Raw genomic sequence first — 8,974 nt, 5'->3', positions numbered from 1 at the left:
TTTGCCTTTATATAGGGGAAGAATGTACAGCAGAATATGTGTTTATTTCTTGCATATCACTATATTTTGACCTGGAAGGTTTACTTTTGAAGGTTTTAACAGTTGATATCATATTGATGAAGAGGTACTTTATATACACTGGGATGAAGGAATAAAAAAATAAATAATAAAAAAAATAATAATAGACTTCATGATTTGAAATTCTCTGAAAATAACACAGAATAACTTTGAATGAAAAGAAAAAAAAATCTCTTTTTTTTTAACAAAATTATGTGCTATTTTTGTTTTTCTGAACTGCTGCATTTCCCTTGCTTTGTTTTTACCAAAATTTTATTTCTTTTATTTGTATTTGTGTATGTTTCTTCCTGTTTATGGCACAGTGCACTATGTATCTGGCTCAATATAGATTCATAGTTCAATATTTTCATTCTGCACTAAACAGTCAATTCACTACAAATTAATACAATATAAATTTTGCAAAGTGGTGCATGTTTTTTTAAAATAATATGTTCAACAAGAGGAATGAGAATGATATTAATTCTAATAGGAAAACCACAATTGCATAATTTTGCAATATCCAAATTTTAGATTGAATCAAACATAAGTACATACATTTGGAAACCTTTGCATTTAGATTAAATATGTGTATACCAGAAGGGAAAGTTATAAAATAGTTACATCTTCAATTACTGTAAAAACACAAGGATAAGCGTTTCAGATAAGAACATTTTAGCAGATATTTCTGCTGTAATTATTTTGATTTTTTTTATCTAAGGTAGTTGTCAAATGCAGTTGATTTTGTGCTATTTAACTCAAACATTTTGCTGCTTCTCTTCATCAAGTGCTCGAATATGCTTTTTGTATGTTTCAGTAGTGCTTTTTTTTTTCTCCAATTCCGCATTTTCATTATTTTGAGGGAGCAGGTTTGAACCACTGGCTACTCAGAGAAGCAAATAGTTTACAAAGAGGTTGTTTCTCAGTAACTGCCTGTAAGTAGTTTACAAATAATCTTAAAGAGTTATAGTACATGCTTAGAAATAAGCATGAAGCTCTATGCTTAAAAGGCTTACAAGCGTTTTGCAGAAAACAAGACGGAAGAGATTCATGAAAATGTAAAAGCATAAGAAAAAACATTTGTTTCCATTGTGCAGGTGGAGGAATAGAGTTTTGCAGTAAAAGTGTGGCATCTGGTGGTGCAGAGAAGAAATGGCAGCCCACCCCAAAAAGAAACACGACGGTTAAAGCACGAACCAGCTCATCTTCTCGTAATAAGATAATTATTTCCAGTGTATGCATATGGGAGAACATTGGCTTCTGAAGGGCCCCCATTGCCACAGCTCGTTTTTTGTTCTCCCCTCAGAAGATATTTATTACTTCCCAAAGAGATAAATAATTGTATATATTCAGAATTATGTTGAGTTTTGAATGTCAGATAATGCCTCTTGTAACACTCAACAGAAGACAGAATGAGACAATACCATTTTCCCAAAAAAATAGTAGTTGTAAGACTGGAAATGAATTAGGAGAAGTTTAGGAGACCAAGACCTAAGTGTAGCGTTCCAGGAAAGAGGAATTTCTTCTGTCCTGCACTGAATCATAAGAATATGTCACCTTACAAATAAATTAAAAAAAATATTCCTTCCCAACTTCCTCGAAGAGCACTGACTTGGCAGAGACCATGAAGGTCTGTGTGGGGAAGGAGCACAGAAGAAGGAAGGACCCTTGGAAATACCAAGTCCATTCCCTGCTTTTGCATGCAGTAACTTAATGTAATCCCTTTCAGGAATGATCTGCAAACTTTCCAAGCTGTCTTTGAGTTAAGAAGTACTCCTCTTCTCACTCACTCATGTACAAAATACACATTTATAGACAGTGACAAAAGCCTCTTTTTAGCCTCCTCTCGCCAGATTGTTTGTTCTCACGACCACCTTGCTAGCTCTTCCCTGAGCAAGTTTACTTTTCAGTCATCTTTCTTGAATAGGGTTAGGTACAATTACATGGTGTTCCACGTAAGAAATCTCCTAAGCTAACACTAATGGTATGAATTCCCTCTTTGTGGAAAATTTTTCTCTTGATGCTGTCATGCTTTTTCCACGGCTGTAACATGGACAGCTTTACAACACTGCATGACCTGGTATCCCTGGGTCACCTTTTCATGTCAAAATGTTCTCAGAGAAGCTCCATTAGTAATCTTCCTCCAACTTAATGCCTCCTTTTCAATACTGACTGGTGTCATCACTCTTCAGCAAGTTCTTTACCTGTATTGCAATTTCTCCTACTAACACCAATCTTCCTTAACCTATTATTATTTCCCATTCATCAGACTTTTGGATGCTTTACTGAAGTTTGGAGGGATTATATCGCTGGTATTTCCTTTGTCTTGAAATCAAAAACAAAGATAAGGTGGGCACACACCATTCTTTGAAAAGAAGATGTGTGTCAATCTATTTTACGTTTGCCTCCATATTTTAGGAATTATTCTTTTATTCAAAATTAGTTGTAAAGGCTTCCATGAAAAGAAGGGAGAAAGAAAGGTCTTCCAAATGTATTGCCTTCTTACATTAGCTATTTTTAAGTGCCTAGTCCCACACAGAATATAGATGTATTCCAATATTATGCTTTTTGTCCCAGTTGCAAAATCTTGCAGTCAAGCCCTCTTACTTGAGCAGATTCAGGTCTTCAAGCTTATATTTTTCAGTATACAAATAATTTAAGTCTCTGTAAGGTGTAACTGAGCATGACTTTTAACAATGCATTATCATTACACTTTTGGACTTCAAAGCCAGGGGTTATTTTGCTGATCTCTTTTCATTTCTTATACTTTATGTGATGTTTTTTCTAGTGCTTTTTGGAAGTTATTATTTATCCAGTCAGAAAGTTTCTTCCCCTGAGCTGCAAAAAAAGTTCTAGATAGTACTAAAAACCTTGATATAACAACATGCCAGATCTCTTCCGCATCCAGGCCCCTGAGCTTCCCTGAAGACCTGTTTTTTGTTTGTTTGGTTGGTTGGTTTTGTTTTATTTTTGTTTTTGTTTTTTGTTTGTTTGCATTTTAAAATAAAATATAAAGACATTTATTGAAGGCTCAGCCCAAAGTATTTATTAAACACACCTTTCCAATGTCACTCTTTTTATAAAAAAAAAAAAAGAGCAACTCAAAAGAAAAAGAGTAACTTAAAGGAAAACAAAACAATACAAGTAGTTATGTATTTACATGTTGCTTGCTTTTTGTAATTTGTACAATGTCCATGTAGCTTCTCAGGGAAGGATCACAACTATTTATGTATGTCAAGTACATAGAACCACTTTGAGTACAATAAAAAGTAGTACCATTGAAGTGCTGCACTTTCACTGAATGTATAGAATAGGCTGACCTATGCACTGCTTCAAGGGTCTTACAGATTTTCCCTGTGATTGTACAGTAAGAAAAAAAATAGAGCTTATTGTTATTTTTGAAATAAAATTTCCTGAAAATGTTTCAGTTACGTGCATTCTGTAGAGAAACAGGCAAATGATTATCTCTTTTCCAGTAGAAGGGGCAGTTTGGGATTTTTCATCTCACAGCAGCATGGGACAGAAAAATGCCGATGAGATTGGCTGAAGCACCATGAACAAAGAACTCTGCAGGCAGCAGTGCTGGCTTCCAAGCAGCTCTAGAGTGATGCTTTTGATGACACAAGCCAGGCAGAAGAACCTTTATTAAGGGATGTTAATGTTGATCAACCCACAACACGACCTTTCATAAACTTGAGAGTGGTTCTCTGTTATTCCCCGTTTCACAAATGAGGAAACTGTCACAGAAATGGGCTTTATATCAGGCAGATATTCAAACAACAAACATCAATGTTGTGTTGACGGCTAGCAGTGAACTGTAAATGTTAGTACATAAAAATACTTCTGCTGCATATCAAGACAACTGAGTGAATTTGGGGCTGATTTTCAACACTTCTTTTTGCAGATGGTTTCTGAATTGTGCTTGTTGTAGAGAACAGCATGAATTCTGAAGGTATTGTGCAAGCCACAAAGGCTGACATCAAGTCTCATCTTTCACTGTATTTGCAGAGCATGCCTGCCATTGTCAGTCTTGTCAACCCTCATGGTCTCTGCTTTTTACCCTGTGCTTACCCCATCTCTTCTTTCATTAAAAAATGTGAAAGTTTCAGTCCTTGTGGATTTGCAAAGGGAAAATATAATCCCCAAAGGCTTAGAAACCAGACAGCAAATTAAAAACACCAACACTGATACTTCTTTGAGCTTCTATTATTTTAAAGGCAATCTCCTGACTTTCAGGGCCTGATTTGTGGCTTTTGAACTGTAAAGTTCAGCCATCCTTGTACTTGGCAAGCACCTGGAAGTGAAGCGTGTGCAATCAATCTCTATATGTAATTCTGTAACATGAGAACTGTTTATCTCAGCAGCTGAAATATTCATTATTGAAAATAAGCATTTCAGTATTCAGAGGAGGAATCATGTGGGTTTCGAATAACAATGATCTGAGAAGTAGTAAAAAGTGTCTCTGAATGGATGCATCTGAGAGGGTCTGACCCTGCACAAGGGTGATCGGAGGAAAGATCCTACTGGCTTGGAGATGCCTTCTGACTCTATCCCAACATTTCATCTCAGATACTATTACTGGTAACAGGGACTACAGATAAACACTGGAAGAAATTAATGACCAGTTTGGCTGAAAGAGAGGAGGAGGAGGACAGAAGGAGTGAAACTGAAAAACACCAACCTTTGGAATTTTTCCTGAATGTTTTAGTAATTGGCAGACAATATGTGTTTATTTTGTTAAAAAGGAGCATTTTACTCCTTCTATTGAAAAATCACCCACCATTTGGCCACATTTTATATCTGAGAGGACACCCCACTTTAATGTAGCAGCTAAACCCTCACAGAGTCTTCCTTTGCTTGCTCGCTTTGGGCACTCAAACTTTGCAGGTTGTAAACAGCATCCTCAAAGGGCAGTGGAGTTGGCTGTCTTTGGCCCAGGCCCAGACAAATGAATTTCGGCACGCTTGGGAACATGTTTGTCCTGTATTTTAGTGACTACGTTTCTTGGCACTGGTTCAGGAGGTTAAGAGTCAGTCTGAAACGTCAAAGGAAAAAAAAAATAGAAAATGGATATGGGGGAAAAAAAGTAGGTTGGGACAAGAATATAGTGGGAGTTTTCTACTTTAGTTTTGTTTTTTCTAAGGATAAAAGGTAAAGTAAGGGCAACCGGGACAAGCCATGAAGGAAAAGCAGATGTTCAGAGGGAAGGCTGGGGCAAAGAGTAGTATGTGTGAGCTGCTTGCCTCTGGCAGTGGTGTTGGGTTTGTTTGAGCTGGCATGGTAAAAGGAGTCTGTCCTCTTTAAAATGCCAGCCTCAAAGGGAAAGCCAAGCTGAGCTATTTTGCCAGCCTCGGCAATAACATTTTGATGTGCATTCTCCACATTGATATGATTAATTGTTAAGTCAAATAAGAGGCTGTGTGACAGAAATGTCATTTAACTGATTTGCCAAACTGCATAAAGTATGGTCTGGTCTTGTTTACAATCAAAATGGGAAAGTGTTTACCAGGACATCCAGGGGCTTCCAACAAAAGAAAAAAATAGGTTCACAGGAAAGGTCTTCCAATGCTGCCTGAGAAATCTGTTTTTGTCTCTGCTTCCACTGCAGCATTTCTGATGCTACTGAGCAAAGTCCTTAAATCCAGCTTCTTCCCCATAGCTGCTAGCTGGTAACTGAATCACTGACCAGTCACAGACACCACTGAAATCAACTGGGATGTGCTTCAGAGATACGATGCATTATTTAATATTGCAAACACCAAAAAAAATCACGCCCTTAGTATCTAAATTAAATCCATCTGTGCCTCATTTCCCTTTCCACAGGAAATAACAGGGATATAACAACGTCACTACACCATGAACATGTGAAGATAAACTAATCCAGGTTTGTAAAGTCAAACTGAAGTTGTGTGTACTTACAGCAAGGGGCTATACACTGAAAACTGAGGATAAAAAGGAATGCTAAACAGATGCTTTTTAAGTGAGCGTTGTGCTGCCTGTGCATTGAGAGAGGCAGAAGTCTTGTAGAAAATACAGCTCACGATCATGTAAATTGAGTTTTTACCAAATGTGGGTGGGAGAAGAGAATTGCCTCACCCAAGCTTTGAGCTCTGGAACGTGCACGCTTATAGACATTCCTTTGCGGGTATGTTTGTGGTACCATGTCTGTGGATCCAGAAGAGGAGTAAAAAATAAATTAATAGAGGGTTTACACCTTCTTTCAGTGATTAATGTCACAGATCACAAATATTGCAATCTTTGGCCACAAAACTGACCTTAGATTACTGTTCGTGGGATCCAGCAACACTGGCACTTCCTTAATCAAGCTGGAAGAGTCTGTGGTTGCCACTTAGACAGCACAAGGAGCAGGACTGCCTGCACGATTTTGTACGTTCTTAGCGTTAGTAGCTCTTTTGTGGAAAACAGGAACTTGGGTCTTGTAACACAAGGAAAAATGTTTTATAAATAATTTAAAAATATAGCAAAAGGAGCTTATTGTAATAGCTAATAAAAGGAAATTCTAGTCGATGTTGAATTAAGAGAATCAATCACAAGGTGGTGGGATGGCATCTGTGCCACCTCTGTCAGCAAATTTAGAGTTCCCTTGGATCATGTGTCTTCTACCCACATACTAATGAAGGGAAGTCTGACATAAGTTATTAGATGTGATTAGATCACATCCTAAAATGATATAACACCAGTAAATGTTTTTGAGTGTTGCATTAAAAGCTGAGTGTTTTGGGTAATGAGTCCATCCTTTTAAATTTTGCCAATTAAAAAATGGTTTTAAACATTTAATCAAACCTGTATACAATATTAACAAGTGCTGAGCCAGAATGAGAGCCTATTGATCACAGGTGATATATCCAGAAGCAATACACTGTTTACAGTAAATTATCTCTCAACTGAATAACGATTTAGTCATTTACAGGGAAAATCCTTACAAATAAAAGTCTAATACTGTGACACTCAGTCTTTCTGATGGAATCCTATTGCCAAGATTGAGTTTTGTACAGCACTTCACACAAATTTTATTGAAACTACTGTACAGTGCTTTATGTGAAGGATATGGAAGCACATAAAGAATTGTGCAGTAAATTTTGTAATGAAGGGCCACAAATGGCTTGTTAAAGATCCCTATGTGGATGTCAAGTTTAACAGCAAGTATTGCTAGCGTAATGTATTTTTTTAGTAGTTTTGGTCAAACAAAATATTGTCAGGAACAAGTGCCTTCGGATAAATGACTTCATTTGTTAATCCAATAGCATCTCAGCTGAACACATGATTTGGCTTCTCTCAGAAGGTTAACCACCTAGCAGTAAACTGACCAGGTCAGCCATCTGAATATCCCTGAAGCCCCATTCCATAAATTGTGAACTTGAGCTAAGCAAATAATTTGCAATACATAATTTACCCACTGTACTTAAACTCTTTTTCTGCAACTCTTAGAGCAAGTGATGAGTTCTTGCATTTGCTCACTATTCAGACTATGCAGGCTATTCAGCCTGTGGATTAACTGGAAAATGCCCAGATTAAGAATACTTGGCATTTGTTCATTGTAGAGTTTAGGTTAGTTAAAACCACTCAGATAAGTTTCGTGTTTTTGATGCCAAGCATTGATTTTTAATGGAATGTACATTTAGAAATATATTGTTTGACAGATAAGTACAAAGGCATCTTTGAAATACACTTTCATCAAATGAGTCGATAAAACCGCAACATTGAAGAAAGCTTCTACCTGATGTATGCAATTTAATATTATATAAAGTATCTGAATCTGTATGAAATAAAGACATGGTAAACTCTAGACAAGCAAATTCATTTCTAGAATTCAAGAAAATAGTGCTGCAAGATTTTCTACATGAAGTATCTAATATTGCTATTAATTTCAACAACACTGGAAGTTAATAAAAGCTTGTGTTATTGAGAACTATGTATGAAAAGCATGTCCAACAAGATTTAAGATGCTGTAAGGTTGATTTCTTAACAAACTGTTGACTTTAGCACTCATGACGGACTCTTGAATAATTTCCCAAATAATTAAAGTCTCTTTCAACAAAAGAGTTACATCAGAAACAGTTATAATGCAAATCTTTGTCTGCCTAGTAGAACTGTGTAAGGAGCTGACACACCTCAAGTTCCTATATTTCTGCCATGGCTGCCAACTCATGCTGGTAGGTTTTTTTTTCTCTGTCTTTTATTAACTAAACTACAGCTATTGACTCACTCAATTCACAGAGGTCATCAAATAGCCACAACACAAAACTTATGTTTTTGTGTTGTGGACTTGTTTGGTCCGTGCTGATCTTCTGACTTATGACAGCGATAGCATCTAGAAAAAAAATAAAAAGTTTAAAGGCTCTGCTGTAATCGTTCACTCTACTTTCACTCTCCTTTGATCTAGCTTTTTTCTTAGGTCAGCTGGACAAAATAAACCTAAAAAAAAAAAAAAAAAAAAAGGTAATTTTAAAGTCATTTACAAAATTTACTTGCATAAACCATGTAATTTGTAAAGGAAAAGCAGCAGGTTTTATTTTTGTAAGTGCTTGAAAAGGACTCTCATGGTGTAGAACTGCTCACATTCTTCGTCTGAACATAGGTATGTGTAAACACAGAGACAAAAGCATACACATCGTACTTTTAAGCTGTCAAAAACCTTTACAGAAAGAGCATGTGCTGCTCCCCCCGCTGCAGTTTGACTCTAAAACCAGCTCAAAGCTTGCTGTGTTCCTCATCAATTACCCTGGCCATGGTGGCTGCACAAGAGGAGGATTTAAGAGAGCCAATCTGTCCCCTCACTCTGGGGCAATGGATATGCATGTTGGGATGTTTTAAGGCCTTCCTTTGGCCCACCTGACATCAATCAGAAGTGAAATAATTACTGACAGAACAGACAACTGCCAATAGAGGATTGGTTTAG

The sequence above is a fragment of the Cygnus atratus genome, chromosome 3 (genome assembly GCF_013377495.2).
Source record: "Cygnus atratus isolate AKBS03 ecotype Queensland, Australia chromosome 3, CAtr_DNAZoo_HiC_assembly, whole genome shotgun sequence".
Classification (NCBI taxonomy): domain Eukaryota; kingdom Metazoa; phylum Chordata; class Aves; order Anseriformes; family Anatidae; genus Cygnus; species Cygnus atratus.
The sequence above is the reverse complement of the archived record's forward strand: the minus strand, read 5'-3'. Positions refer to the sequence as shown.